The 16179-nt window shown below is 42.2% G+C and overlaps 1 protein-coding gene across 1 annotated transcript in view; it reads left to right on the top strand.

The window, feature by feature from the left end:
* The window catches only part of tlcd1 (TLC domain containing 1), a 58387-nt gene that overhangs the window by 38108 nt on the left and 4100 nt on the right, over positions 1 to 16179 (top strand). The window lies entirely within an intron of this gene.

Raw genomic sequence — 16179 nt, 5'->3', positions numbered from 1 at the left:
AGGATGTAGTTCTTGTGAAAATGAAGCTGCGAGCCGGGAGGGAGGATACAGATTTGGTGTTTTTTTTTTGTCTCTTTATTACAGGAAGAGGGAACGTGGGAGTGTTCCTTGAAACTGTGGTCGATCTTTGGTGTTCCTGTGCTACAAAAAAAACCAAATTGTGGTTCTGGGAGGGCTAGGTATTTTCAGGTGGGGGAAGAGTGCATTTGGAATCCAGTCTGATCACTAACATGACAGAGTGCATTGTGTAGTTTGCAGCGAGGCTGGGGGGGGTTTCAGGGTGGGGTGCTGCTTGTGGTGAGATGGGGGGGGGGGTGGGATGGCAGAGACAGGGCGTGTGCATCTTGTCAGTGTTATATGCACTTACTAAGTTGTCGTTGTGCATGTGGAACTCCATCCTGTAGAATTATTTTACTCCGATGTAACTGGGGACAAATTTAAAATTTGGGAGCATGGTATGCACATTATAATTGGTGAATAATTTACACTGGGAAATAGAAAAATCAGAGTTAAATACTTAACTAATAAGCAGGAGTAAGAAAGAGACCAGCGATTCAGTGCTCATAACAGCATGATATACATGACAGAAAAAAGATGATTATTAAAGAAAATAATACCACTGAAAGGACCCTTAGTACTCAAAACAAATCAGTACTCTCAGTCATATGACGTCCAAACCAGTATTACAAACACTATCATCCTAAATACAGAATTTCTTTGAGGCAATAAAATGTTCAGACATGTTCCTGAAGTTTATTTTTAGGCTTTGGCTGGTTTAGTTGCTGACAATCTGTCATGTAAATTTCAACATTAGTATGTAGGTTAATCATAAGATCACCACAGACTGGAATGTTACAGTTCAGCCAGGCTGCAGATAAATTAACATAATGACAATCAGCCCTCAGCAAGACATTGAAGAAATCGCTCGAGAACAGTAAAACCATTTTGCTGTATGCACTGAAGATGGATGAAAAGGCTATTTAGTACATACGCCCTTGTGATATTAGTAGAATTATGAACAATGCCATTTCTGTTATCATTCAAAAGAGCAGGAGACTAATTTAAAAACAGCAAGATATAATATCATTGAGGGGAAAGTAAAGAACGAAACCAACATTTAGCTCTTGAAATTAGGCAATGCAAACATTAAAAGCCGAAATGCCACGGGCTATTTTTCATTTTACACGCCTAGTGGTAAGCCATGCCCACAGAGCACACAAGAATTCTGGTGCAGGCTATGCATTATTCTCCAACTACAGTTGGGATTCTCCCATTTTGAGACCAAGTGCTGCAGTGGCTGGTGGGAAAACACACACCAAATCTTGTGGCCTGACCTTCTTAATTATACAACTGAATGTTTTGAACCATACTCCATGGGTATGTATAGTCTGTCTGGGAACACGCTGACATGTAAATGTTTCCACAACTTCAAATGTCACTATCAGGGGCAGCATGATGGCACAATGGTTAGTACTGCTGGGTGGCGTATAGTCTGTCGTCCTGCCTGGATGCCATGCTGAAAAGGCGTCTAACATCACTGACCCACCATTGTAGATAGAAGGTGGACAACCTGAATATGAAGTCCAGGATTACTTTGAGATTGGAAGGTGGACCTCCTGAAACGTTCTGAGGCTGGAAGACCCCCTCCAGGACACCTAATCTGAAAGGCCCACCTGCATTTGGACACCTGATCCATTGCTGTGGTGGTCCAGGGTCATGAGTGACCTCCATCCTGAAATCTGTAGGCAGCCCCAGGCGTTGTTCAGCTGAGTTCCGACAACTGCACGCAATGTTGTTCCAAACATATTTCACGCTGGCATGTTTTCCCGCTGGTATCGTGAAGAATCTGGTGTGGGGGGCAGGTCTTCATCTGCATCCCGTTAATGGGATACAAATGAAGGAGGTCCCACTGTAAATTCAGGCCAGCGTGAAAATGATTTCTGGGCTTCCTGCCATGCTGGCGGGGGCTTGAACATGCTGGTGGGGACTTGGGAGAATTCTGCCCAGAAAATCAGGTGTGGCTTGAACTGGAATCTCTGATATATGCATTCAGAGGGTAAAGCTAGGATCACAATGTTGGGGGAAATCATCATGCACTGACACCCGAGACTTTATTTTGCCCTTCCTGCTTTCCAAATAACCTAAATATTTGCCAGTTCCTCCCTCTGATTTAGTGCCCATTTTGTTTTTCTCTCCTTTGCACTGTTGTATTCTGGGGCATCTTCCTGACATGAGGTGATGGAATTCATCTCTGATGGAGGCAGAAATGGGGTTGGCAAATCTGAAATCTTTAAGATTTTGACCACATAAGAAATTTCGGACTCTTTCCTGAGCCAATGGTATTTTCGCAGGTCAGGAAGGCTTTGGTTCATGACCCCACATGCAGTTGTTCTGAGATCAGGGTTACTGTTGTGAGCTGGATAGGAAATTTAAGTTTTCTCTCCCAACCACTATTTTCACGCACTGGTGCAGGTTCTGGAAGCCCTAAAAAAAGCCCAACTGATTGGAGAGTTTATAGTCACTGGCAGATGCTTGCTAAGGAGTTGGGAACACACTGACATGTAAATGTTTCCACAACTTCAAATGTCACTATCAGGGGCAGCATGATGGCACAATGGTTAGTACTGCTGCTTCATAGCGCCAGGGACCCAGGTTCGATTCCCAGCTTGAGTCACTGTCTGCGTGGAGTTTGCACATTCTCCCCGTGTTTGCATGGGTTTCCTCCCATAGTCCAAAGATGTGCGGGTTAGGTGGATTGGCCATGCCAAATTGCCCCTTAGTGTCAGGGGAGCTAGCTAGGGTAAATGTATGGGGATAGGACCTGGGGGGATTGTGGTCAGTGCAGACTCAATGGGCCAAATGGCCTCCTTCTGCACTGTAGAATTGAATTTTCCGCACCCCCGCATAATTCTAGATGCTGAATTGTAATGTAGATGTGTTTAAACTGGAGTGATTCATCATAGGGCTCGTCCAGAAAAGATAAGCTAACCATTACATTAACCACGTTCCGTGTTGGAATGCATCTATACTCCCTATGGAAAAATTATTCTTATGTATTCAAAACTAAAGAACACACTGCTTGGGATCTCTAGTGTAATAATCTCAAGTGATTTAAATGCCAAGAGCCCTTTTTAAGTTGGGGAGAAAAATCTTCACTTGGGGAAAATAGAAACAGTTAACTGTTCATGGAATGCTATGATTGACAGGATGTCTAGTATAGCTGTTATCATTCAAAAGAGCTTAGAAAAAATGCTCTCTTTTTTCTGTTTCAATTGATTTGATTAAATTTCCTGGAGTTTGTTTTGATACCTGAACCCATTGGCTGAGTTTCAAAAGTCCAAAGCCGTTTAACCCAGCATATTTTTATTAGCCACTATTAAGAAATGCCATTGATGTGGTAAACCAAGTCTGATCACTTGATAGAATTTTTTTAATGGCTTTTGTGAATGACAGGCATTTTTTGGTATGAAATGTGTTTGATAGACATCTCTATTAGATTGTTAGTATTTTTTTAAGACGTCCATTTCAAAGACAGCCAGAGTTCTACCCATAATGGATACTGGGTGAATAGCTATGCAAGATACATCAGGCATGGAGAGCACGAGGGTCAGTAGGGATTTGAAGGGTTAGAGTTTAGGGGTTATAAGAACAATGTTGGGGGCTGTGTTGCTGGCCCCAAGAACCTAAACGGAATTTCCAACCAGCTCACCTCAGCATCGATACTCCTCCCATTGTTCTGCAGTTCGGAAACACCTGTTTCTTCCTCGCCCATGTCTCCCAGAGAGAAAATATAACAGGATTGGGTTTGGAGGTGGGCTCGCATTTTTGGAAACCTCAAAAAGGCACGACTTGTGTTTTTACGGACCTACACGAAAATCTGGCTGGAGAAATGCTTCAGGTGCGAAATTGGTTGAACTTTTTTGGGCTGCTATTTTAGCAGAAGCATCAACCTGTTTAAAATTAACGTGCTAGTTGCTACATTCAACCAGCAAATAGAGGAATTTAGACCAAAACATTGAGCTGATATTTACACTATGTTATTTCAAGGTCTTCACTCTAAAGTATAAAATATTGCTATTTTTACAATTCTTATGGCAGACCATTGAAGAATTCCGGAAATTGTAAACAATTAATGAGCCAATTACAAAGAGGAGTAATGCAACTACTGACTGGTGGAGTGGATTCTTGTTAGGATATAGGTGCAATGTGTTCAAATTTTGTTTATACGTTGTCATTTCTGGTGGAGGCATGCCTTCAGCTAGTTCAATCAAATGTGGGCTGATCATCATAAAAGGACCAGAAACATCTGTAGTTAACTTGTGCATTATACACCAATTAACATTAGATAGCTCAAGGCCTATTGTCGACAATTTTGTTTAGTTGTTATAGTGATGCCATGAAGCAGAAGGTTTATTCTGCGTCTGACTAAGTATGGTGTGAGAAAGCATGCCATGTGTGTATACGACGTGCGATTAGCATAGATGTAATTAAAATGCAGTCGTTTGGAATCATGTTTTGAGAAATAGAAATTGTTGCGTACTGCAAGCAAGAATAAAGAAGTTAACGGTTGGTGTCCTTAATTACTGGTATCAAAGAGGAGATGGTGGTATAGGTGTAATGTCACTGGACTGGTAATCCAAAAGCTCAGGCTAATGTTCTGGAACTGAAGTCCAAGATTTACCAGCCATATTGTGGTGGTACCTACCATGAGAGATTCGACGGCCCAGCCAAAAGTCCATTGATTACAACAGGACTGGATAATCCTAGTGCTGGGCAGGGCCAGAAAATCTCACTCAAGGATTCAAATCCCACCAGGGCAGCTGGTGGAATTTAAATTTGATTAATAACCTGAAATTTAAAAGCTAATCTCGGAGATGGTGACCATGAAACCATATCAATTGTTGTAAAAGATTTGATTTATTATCGTCACATGTATTAACATGCAGTGAAAAGTATTGTTTCTTGTGCACTATACAGACAAAACATACCGATCATAGAGAAGGAAACGAGAGAGTGCAGAATGTAGTGTTACAGTCATAGCTAGGGTGTAGAGAAAGATCAACTTAATGCAAGGTAAGTCCATTCAAAAGTCTGACAGCAGCAGGGAAGAAGCTGTTCTTGAGTCGGTCGGTACGTGACCTCAGACTTCTGTATCTTTTTACCGATGGAAGAAGGTGAAAGAGGGAATGTCCGGGGTGTGTGGGGTCCTTAATTATGCTGGCTGCTTTGCTGAGGCAGCAGGAAGTGTAGATCGAGTCAATGGATGGGAGGCTAGTTTGCGTGATGGATTGGGCTACATTCACGACCTTTTGTAGTTCCTTGCGGTCTTGGGCAGAGCAGGAGCCATACCAAGCTGTGATACAAGCAGAAAGAATGCTTTCTATGGTACATCTAAAAAAGTTGGTGAAAGTCGTAGCTGACATGCCAAATTTCCTTAGTCTTCTGAGAAAGTAGAGGCGTTGGTGGGCTATATGATTCAGTGATGTCCTTCAGGGAAGGAAATCTGCCATCCTTACCTGGTCTGGCCTCCATGTGGCTCCAGACCCTGAGCAATGTGTTTTCAGGAGAGGAGAGCTACTGGGTAAGAGGTGTTTTTAAATTACTCTATTTTTGGAGGGTTTTTTTCTCTAAGGCAGCTGGGAGGGTAAAACCGGAAGTAGGCCCCAGTGACACCTGGGAAGTTTTATTTTCCCTTGAGAGGGAGGATAGGCAGGTGATAGAGAAGGGGAGCGCTCAGACCGAAGGTTTGAGATGTGTCTATTTTAACGCAAGGAGTGTTGTGAACAAAGTGGATGAGCTTAGAGCATGGATCACTACTTGGAAATATGATGTGGTGGCCATTACAGAGACTTGGATGACTCAAGGACAGGACTGGTTACTTCAAGTGCCGGGTTTCAGATGTTTCAGAAGGGACAGGGAGGGAGGCAAAAGAGGTGGGGGAGTGGCACTGTTGATCAGAGATAGTGTCACGGCTGCAGAAAAGATGGACACCATGGAGGGATTGTCTACGGAGTCTCTGTGGGTGGAGGTTAGGAACAGGAAGGGGTCAGTAACTTTACTGGGTGTTTTCTATAGGCCGCCCAATAGTAACAGGGATGTTGAGGAGCAGATAGGGAAACAGATCCTGGAAAGGTGTAACAATAACAGAGTTGTCGTGATGGGAGATTTTAATTTCCCAAATATTGATTGGAATCTCCCTAGAGTAAGGGGTGTAGATGGGGAGGAGTTTGTTAGGTGTGTGGAGGAGGGTTTCTTGACACAGTATGTAGATAAGCCTACAAGAGGAGAGGCTGTACTTGATTTGGTATTGGGAAATGAACCTGGGCAGGTGTTAGATCTCTCAGTGGGAGAGCATTTTGGAGATAGTGATCATAATTCTAAATCCTTTACAATAGCATTGGAGAGAGATAGGATCAGACAAGTTAGAAAAGTGTTTAATTGGAGTAAGGGGAATTATGAGGCTATTAGGCAGGAAATTGGAGGCTTAAATTGGAAAGAGGTTTTCTCAGGGAACTGTAGGGAAGAAATGTGGCAAATCTTCAGGGAATATTTGTCTGGAGTTCTACATAGCAGCGTTCCAATGAGACAGGGAAGTTATGGTAGGTTACAAGAACCGTGGTGTACAAAGTCTGTAATGAATCTAGTCAAGAAGAAAATAAAAGCTTACAAAAGGTTCAGGGAGCTCGGTAATGTTAGAGATCTTGAAGAGTATATGGCTAATAGGAAGGATCTTAAGAAGGAAATTAGGAGAGCCAGAAGGGGTCATGAGAAGGCCTTGGCAGGCAGGATTAAGGAAAACCCCAAGGCATTCTACAAGCATGCGAAGAACAAGAGGATAAGACGTGAAAGAATAGGACCTATCAAGTGTGACAGTGGGAAAATTTGTATGGAACTGGAAGAAATAGCAGAGATACTTAATGAATATTTTACTTCAGTATTCACTATGGAAAAGGATCTTGGTGGTTGTAGTGCAGACTTGCAGCGGACTGAAAAGCTTGAGCATATAGATATTAAGAAAGAGGATTTGTTGGAGCTTTTGAAAAGCATCACGTTAGATAAGTCGCTGGGACCAGATGAGATGCACCCCAGGCTACTGTGGGAGGTGAGGGAGGAGATTGCTGAGCCTCTGGCGATGATCTTTGCATCATCAATGGAGACGGGAGAGGTTCCGGAGGATTGGAGGATTGCGGATGTTGTTCCTTTATTCAAGAAACGGAGTAGAGATAGCCCTGGAAATTATAGACCAGTGAGTCTAACCTCAGTGGTTGGTAAGTTGATGGAGAAGATCCTGAGAGGCAGGATTTATGAACATTTGGAGAGGTATAATATGATTAAGAATAGTCAGCATGGCTTTGTCAAAGGCAGATCATGCCTTATGAGCCTGATTAAATTTTTTGAGGATGTGACTAAGCACATTGATGAAGGAAGAGCAGTAGATGTAGTATATATGGACTTCAGCAAGGCATTTGATAAGGTGCCCCATGCAAGGCTTATTGAGAAAGTGAGGGGGCATGGGATCCAAGGGGACATTAGTTTGTGGATCCAGAACTGGCTTGCCCACAGAAGGCAAAGAGTGGTTATAGATGGGTCATATTCTGCATGGAGGTCGGTCATCAGTGGAGTGCCCCAGGGATCTGTTCTGGGACCCTTACTCTTTGTGATTTTTATAAATTACCTGGATGAGGAAGTGGAGGGATGGGTTGGTAAGTTTGCTGATGACACAAAGGTTGGAGGTGTTGTGGATAGTGTGGAGGGATGTCAGAAGTTGCAGCGAGACATTGATAGGATGCAAGACTGGGCGGAGAAGGGGCAGATGGAGTTCAACACAGATAAGTTCATAGGACGCTCAAAGCAGCTGTGCAGGTTGAGGCTGTGGTTAAGAAGGCGTATGGTGTACTGGCCTTCATCAATCGAGGAATTGAGTTTAGGAGTCGTGAGATAATGTTGCAGTATATAAGACCCTGGTCAGACCCCACTTGGAGTACTGTGCTCAGTTCTGGTCGCCTCATTACAGGAAGGATGTGGAAGCCATAGAAAGGGTGCAGAGGAGATTTACAAGGATGTTGCCTGGGTTGGGGAGCATGCCTTATGAGGATAGGGTGAGTGTGGTCGGCCTTTTCTCCTTGGAGAGATGAAGGATGAGGGGGTGACCTGATAGAGGTGTATAAGATGTTGAGAGGTATTGATCAAGTGGACAGTCAGAGGCTTTTTCCCAGGGCTGAAATGGTTGCCACAAGAGGACACAGATTTAAGGTGCTGGGGAGTAGGTTCAGAGGAGATGTCAGGGGTAAGTTTCTCACTCGGAAGGTGGTGGGTGCGTGGAATGGGCTGCCAGCAACGGTGGTGGAGGCGGATTTGATAGGGTCTTTTAAGAGACTTTTAGATAAGTACATGGAACTTAGTAAGATAGAGGGTTATAGGTAAGCCTAGTAATCGCTAAGGTAGGGACATGTTCGGCACAACTTTGTGGGCTGAAGGGCCTGTATTGTGCTGTAGTTTTTCTATGTTTCTAATGTGGCTGAGTCTTAATTGCCCAACTAGCCACTCAGTTCAAGGGAAATTAGAGATGGGCAACAAATGCTGGTCTTGCTGGTGATGTCCACATCCCATGAAAGATTAAATTATAAACAAAACCTGCCTTGTAATATTGGACATGTTTACTGGATACCTGAGTCTTAAAATCTCTTCTCTTCGACTCTTCAACCTCATCACAGCAAGTAGCAAGAATAGCAATTAGATGTTGATCTAGATTAATGAAGCCTGCTTGTGAAGAGTATTGGGTTATGGGAGAGCTAAGACAAGGGGATGGAGTTAGCATACAGATCAGCCATGAGTTCAGGTATGAGGGGCTAAAGGCCTACGTTAGCTCATTTGTTGTAGCAGATCCCCAACTGAAAAGGATTAACAGAAATCATTTAATTGTCATCTATCGGGAGTTTTGTTTTAGTTTGAACACTCTCACAGGGAGCTTCATGTGCAGGCTGCACATGTTTGGAGGTCATGTGCTAAACCAATCTTCAGTCTGTTCATTTTACTTAATTGAGAGACGTTGCAGAGACACAAATATTTGAAAGACCATAATTTAACCACTCTTTAATCTGACTGGTACAAAGTTGTCATTGGAACTGTTTTGGGAGGTGGGGAGGGTTCACTGTATTCTGAGTGACTAAAATTGAGAATATATCTATAGGTTTAAACTTTTATTTGTAGCTCTTAACATCAATTCATTCATTGCCAAGCCACTCTTTATTGCTGAAACCTCTTCCAACACCACAACCCCTTGGCACATACGCTGCCATTCCTCCCTTTCATGGGGTGGGTAGGCGTGTGGTGGGTGGGTGTTCTCCCAAACACTAGGACTGGAATTTTCTGGCCGGTCCCACCAGTGGTGAAGCCCTGCCACAGATTTCCCGGTGGCAGGGGGTGCATCAGAAGATCCCACCTCCGGCCAGTGGCGGGCCACCTCCACCACCGTGAAACATAATGCGGGGGTGCGGAAAATCCCATTCTAGTTTTTTTGCTGGTCTCCACTGTAGCACTATGCATTGCAGCATAATTAATAGTGATGGCTTACGACATCTTAGCCCCTTGTTCTGCACTTTTTTTCCCCTTAAGCCACACTGCTTTTCCATCTCCCTCTGTTTTTAAAACCATCCTTCAAACCATTTCTTTGAAAGTTCATCCTTCCTATTATTTCCCCTTTGGCTCAGTGTCTGTTTTATATATTACATCGTTGCAAAGGGCCTCGAGACACATGTCTATGTTAAAGCAGTGTTGCTTGTTACATTAGACAACAGTCACATGTGGCTAATTAAAAAAAACATTGCAACTCGCATTAAGAATTAGAAAATAATTGTCACTCTCGATGGGCATGTAATTCCAATATTCATTCCCACTGCGTGTGCATGTGTTTCTGTAACTTTTACATGTGTGTTTGTTGGTAAATTGTCAAAATGGAAATTGGCTTCTGTGGGTATTTTGGCAATTGAATGTTTTACTTCCTTGGTTACAAAACGGTGGATGATGTTTGTGACATGTTACAAATGAAGTCCATTTACCTGTCCTGTGTACAAAAAGTGGTTTCTATTAAAATTAGTGCACAGGGGCAAAATAGTGTTGCCATAACCACAACTGTGGCCAGTCAGCAATTTCTATTTGAGAATATATTAAAGTTATTATATAAACGAAAATTGGTTTGTTGTAGTCTTTGTCTAACTAGTTGCTTAATTGCAAGTGTTAGAAGCTGGTTGTTAATGAAGCATCTCTAAGTTACCGATTTAGATAAAACCTTGGGGTATATTTTTCAGAAGTGTATAAACAAAAAAACACTTCTAAAGCCATTGTATACTTAAAAAAATAGGAGCATTTTTAAGAGTATCCATGATTCTGTATTATTTGAACAGGTTCATGGGGGTGAAATTGTTCTATGGCAATAGCATAAATTGGGCAATAGTGAATCTGGCACCCATTATGTGCCACCTAATTTTTCTTTCCATTAAAGTTAAAGTGGATTAGAAAAATAGATTACACAGGCACCTCAATGGGAAACAAAACACTGTGAAAGGGGTCATTTTAGTTCACGTAAGCTAAGAGTATCTATAAAGATGTAACATGGAAGATACGTCAAGTTCCTCCAAGAATATATAGGCTCCTGAGAGTAAATGTGAAGTATATAGGGTTCAAGAAGTTTGTACACAGTCCACTGTGCAAATAGAGAATGTATAGGTTCCAGAGAGCAACTGTACAACATGTGGGATTCCAACAATAACATACTGGTTCCAGATAAAATGTAGGGTATATTCAGTTCCACAAAAGATGTGCATCTTCACAGAACAATGACGAATAATAGTTTTCCATGATTGGACCCCAAATGTGTGCATTTAAAGACAAATGTTAATGAGTTTTTAAAAAAACTTATTTTTTACCTTTTGGGTACTTCATGGTACTTAATCATTACGAGTTGGTGTTTCCTTTAATTGATATATGCATGACAAGACACTGTTAAAAACAAAAATATATTTGTCAAAAAGGTATCTAAAACACAATTACAGACTGCAAACCATTAATGATGCTAATACATATTTCTTTGTGAAACTTTGAATCATTTGGATCAATCCACAGTTCGAGCTATAATTATATATGTTAACCAAGACTGGTCCTAAACACACACAATGCAAATCTAACTAGCTGACAGTTTTGCTAATGAGGGTGCATTGAAGGAGGGCGAGTAAAAATGGAGAAAATAAATAACAGTGCACTTCAAATGCTACACAGCCTGCAGTGTTTAAATAAAGTGAATTGTGTTCCTGTGGAGTCCAGCTGCATGTCATGTCTAAAGCTGCATAGATGAATAGGATAGTGGTACAGAACTGTACTGTCTGTGGTACTATAGCTTTAAATTGTTGCTGGTAGTGTCACACTGTCTCCATTGTTCAGTCTCTAATGAACCCAAGTCACTCCATTGTCAGACCACCTCACTGCAGCAGACCCCTACTACTCAACAGTGTTTTAATTGGCAAATTCATTTAAAAGGCAAAAGTTTAGTTCAGATTTTCTTTTTTGAATGTACTCTGCAAATATAATCTGCCTTTGTCAGCTTGCACACTATCCATCTTCAGTGAGGCTACAATTTGATTCATAATGTATTGACAATGAGGATAAAAATGAGGGTGGTAAATAAAACAAAGATGCTAAAATGTGCAATAAAACTGAAAATGCACTGTAGGTCAGTATCACAAAAAGAAGCACGATTTAAGTCTTTGGTGGGCTGTGCATCAGAACGTAGTTTTCTAATGAAGGACTGCACCCAAACGTTTAGATGCTGAACAATTGGTAACGCATTTCCTCCATCTTTGAGAGGAAAAGAAAAATGCCCAGACAGCAAGAGGAATAATGAGGAGGATGGTGCATGAGGGGGAGGTCAAACCATACCAATATTGGATCTCAGTAAAGTTTAAAATGCTGAAAACTTAAGGAAGTATTTTTTAAAAATGTTTCTACTGCACGCCAATTATCTTAAATTGCTATTTCAAGCTGAAAAAATAGCAAAGACATCCTTGATAAATGTTATTCAAATAATCGTCAACAATAAATTGGGCCATCTTTGTAGGTTATTGGACTAGCAACTCAAAAGGTGTATCATTGTAAAATTGAAACAAGTAACCTTGTAATGACCATGAAAACTGCAGATTGTCATAATAACTCAACTGATTCGTTGGTGTCCTTCAGGGGAAAATAACCAGCCATCCATCCATCAGACCTGCATATGACTCCAATCCCATAATATATGATTGACTCCTAATGCCTTCAGGACAATAAATGCTGCCTCGGCAGTGTTGCCCACATCCCAAAATCTAATAAAAGCAAACACAGAATCATTTTAGGCTAGATATTTTAAGTCCCCTAATTACAGACTGGGTTCAACTGCCTCTAACATGTGGGGATCTATCAGGAAGAAAACAAATCTTTAACAAGTCCACCAGACTGTCTGTCCATTTAAATTAATAGCCACGATGTTGGGTGAACTGCATTAGTTTCATGTATTACAGTGATATTTCATTTGTGCTCCATCCATGCAATACTTCATGTCCAAGTACTAAAGTGGAAACAACTAATCCAATATCTTAGATGCTTTTAAAATCATAAGTTTTCCAAAATGCCCGATGTGGAAAAGAGGCATCAGAACCCTATATTATTAGGGAATTGACAACCATCAAACTGTAACATTAAAATAATTCAGCATGTTTTTTTGTGATCTATTACCATACTTAGAAGCTCCCCCACCCTCCCCGCAGGGACCAGAACAATGTGTAGGCAGACACAGTAGGGAAAATCGAGAGTAGTACAGGAAGAGCATCCAGAAGTGAGGCAAGTGCAGCCAGACTTTGTAGCATTGTCGGCAACGCATTGAGAAGTTATTCGAGAGCAATAAACGACCACAGGAGAGCAAGGAGTGTCGAGTATCCAGTGAAGAATTGGGAATGGTAACCCAACACAAAAAGCCAGATTCCCACTCTCTGCAGCACTGCAGAGGAAAAGCAAATTTCTTCCCTCCCCACTCTGCTGATATCAAGATCCCCTAGAGGAGGCAAAACGTTTACTGTAGCACAGGCTAATTTGGTACACCCCAAGGGGAAAAGAAAACTGTATATATTTGTGTAGAGTGTGCCTACACCTGTGTTGCCTTCAGATTTTGTTTTAAAGAATCAATGTTTTTCACATTTTCTCCTGAAGGTATTGGCTTTCGTTGGGGTTCTGCACCAGTTATTTGCCCCTTTGCAATTGTGGGGCCAGTTGGCCGGTGGTTCAATTGAAGGATGTCACAGACAAATCGTCTTGTTCCGACCTGACAGCAAATTGTGAATGAGTCAAAGTTTCCTGCACCTAAGTACTGGCTGAACGCTGAATGTTTTTGATCACTGCCATAATCGCTGTTCATCTGCAATTGTAGCGTCCCTGCTGTTCTGTCCGAGATTAGCAAATTCATCGCCGATCTGAGGTCAAACTTGGAAACTATATGCCAGAGCTAACTTAATTTGATCCAAACAATGGTAAAAAAATAAAATTGGAAATAGCACTAGACATAATCCACAAAGTGATTACACAATGACATCGTGCCATTCGATCCGTCTTAAATAAACGAGGTAAAGAGTCTTGCAAGACCTTCTGAAGACTATTATGCTCATAAAAAAGGAAGGGTTTGAATGTTTTCACATGTTGCTACATACAAAACATGCCTGACATTTCAGATCAATTTCCAACACAGAAATGATAAATTAGATGAATTTAGTAAAGCGTTTGACAAGGTCCCTCATGACAGGCAGGTGCAAAAGGTTAAATCTCACGGGATAAAAGGTGAGCTAGCTAGATGGGTGGAGAACTGGCTTAGCCATAGAAAGTGCTTACCCCAGTCCAACGCCGGCATCTCCACATCATGTTAGCCATAGAAGACAGAGGGTAGCAGTGGAGGGGTCTTTTTCCGGTTGGAGGTCTGTGACTAGTGGTGTTCTGCAGGGCTCTGTACTGGGGCCTCTGCTGTTTGTGATATATATAAATGATTTGGAGGAAGATGTAGCTGGTGTGATCAGGAAGTTTGCGGACGACACAAAGATTGCTGGAGTTGCGGATAGTGATGAACATTGTCAGAGAATACAGCAGGATATAGATAGGCTGGAACATTGGGCAGAGAAATGGCAGATGGAATTTAATCCAGATAAATGCGAAGTCATGCATTTTGGTAGATCTAATATAAGGGGGAGCTATACAATAAATGACAGAACCATCAGGAGTATAAACACACAGAGGGACCTGGGTGTACAAGTCCACAGATCCTTAAAGGTGGCAGCACAGGTGGAGAGGGTGGTGAAGAAGGCATATGGCATGCTTGCCTTTATTGGACGGGGCATAGAATATAAAAGTTGGCATATGATGTTGCGGCTGTATGGAACGTTGGTTAGGCCACATTTGGAATACTGCGTCCAGTTCTGGTCGCCACACTACCAGAAGGACGTGGAGGCTTTGGAGAGAGTACAGAGAAGGTTTACCAGGATGTTGCCTGGTATGGAGGGTCTCAGCTATGAGGAGAGATTGGGTAAACTGGGGATGTTCTCCCTGGAAAGACGGAGGATGAGGGGCGACCTAATAGAGGTGTCTAAAATTATGAAGGACATAGGGTGAACAGTAGGAAGCTTTTTCCCAGGTCGGAGGTGACGAACACAAGGGGTCACAGGTTCAAGGTGAGGGGGGCAAGGTTCAACACAGTTGTCAGGGGGACGTATTTTACACAGAGGGTGGTGGGGGCCTGGAATGCACTGCCTAGCAAGGTGATTGAGGCGGACACGCTGGCATCGTTTAAGACTTATCTAGATAGCCACATGAACAGACTGGAAATAGAGGGATACAAACGAATGGTCTAGTTGGGCACATGAGCGGCGCAGGCTTGGAGGGCCGAAGGGCCTGTTCCTGTGCTGTATTGTTCTTTATACTCTGTGTAGAACTCACCCAGTATGAACGGATACTGGAAATTGCACAACCCCCCCTAAAGACTTCGTGTTTTTTATTCTAGGAGTAGACAATTGTGCGATTTATCCTTATCTGCGAAAATTACTTTGATTTTCAGTCCAGTGAATTATTTTCGCATGCACTTAATTACTGCAAATTATATTTCAGTAAAGCATTATGGTGGGTGTGCGAAATGTTCATTGTGTCCACTTCAACTGTAAAAAGAACTTAAGTGCATTTAACATTATGTGTAGTGGTTTTTCATATTTGGGTTGCTTCCAGAGACGGTCCTCTCCTGTTGACTCATTTTTGGTGCCTAATATTTATAAATTATACATTTACTAATGAAAATAACACAGCAGAATGGCAATTTAGTGCTAAAGAATTAATTAATCAGATTATTTGGCTTAAGTAATTTTTGAAGTAAGAAGAGTAGAAACTACTCTGAGTTATACAACACCAGAATAAACCCCTAAAGCTGGATTTTTCCCAAGGGGACAGGAAATGGGTCTCGGGTCTGTTTCTGGGTCCTGAACCCACCTCTCAGGGTGGGAAAACAGTCACTCATTGGGGTTTTTATGGAGGCACCTGCTTAGTTGGCAGGGAGACAGGTTCCCTATCCAATTAAGGATGGTGAAGATACTCTTGAAGCTAAAGGGCCAATCAGAGGCCTTTTATCTTGATAAGTGCGCCAGTTTGTAATGGATTCTCTACCACATAAGGCTCTGGAGGCCAAGTCACTGAATGTATTGAAAAGAAAAAAATAGATTTCTAGCCACTGAAGGTGATAAGGGCTATGGGGAGAGAGGAGGAGTATGGCTTTGAGATAGAGGATTAGCCATTATCACATAACGGAGCAGGGTCAGTGAGATGAATGGCCTACTCCTATATTTCTGTGGTGAGTAACAGGGTGCTTCAAGATGAAGGTGTTCTTTGGCCAACTTTTTGAAAACTTTAATTATAAAATAATTTGTTCAGCCAAGCATCATGTGACTGCTCTTGAACCCAGACAGACTTTGAGAGACTTTAGGCCTCCCTAGAGCACTGCACCTACTCCCTCTCCCGCTGCCCCCCTCACCCTTTCCTCTTTAGCCTGTTGCCCAGTGCCAGCCTCCAAGCAGCTAAACTGGCCGCCATAGGTGTGCGAAACTGGAGGATGACTGAAAAATTCCTGTTGGC

This window comes from Mustelus asterias, chromosome 12 (genome assembly GCF_964213995.1).
Source record: "Mustelus asterias chromosome 12, sMusAst1.hap1.1, whole genome shotgun sequence".
Lineage (NCBI taxonomy): Eukaryota > Metazoa > Chordata > Chondrichthyes > Carcharhiniformes > Triakidae > Mustelus > Mustelus asterias.
Note: the sequence above shows the minus strand (reverse complement) of the source record. Positions and strands in the feature narration are given on the sequence as shown.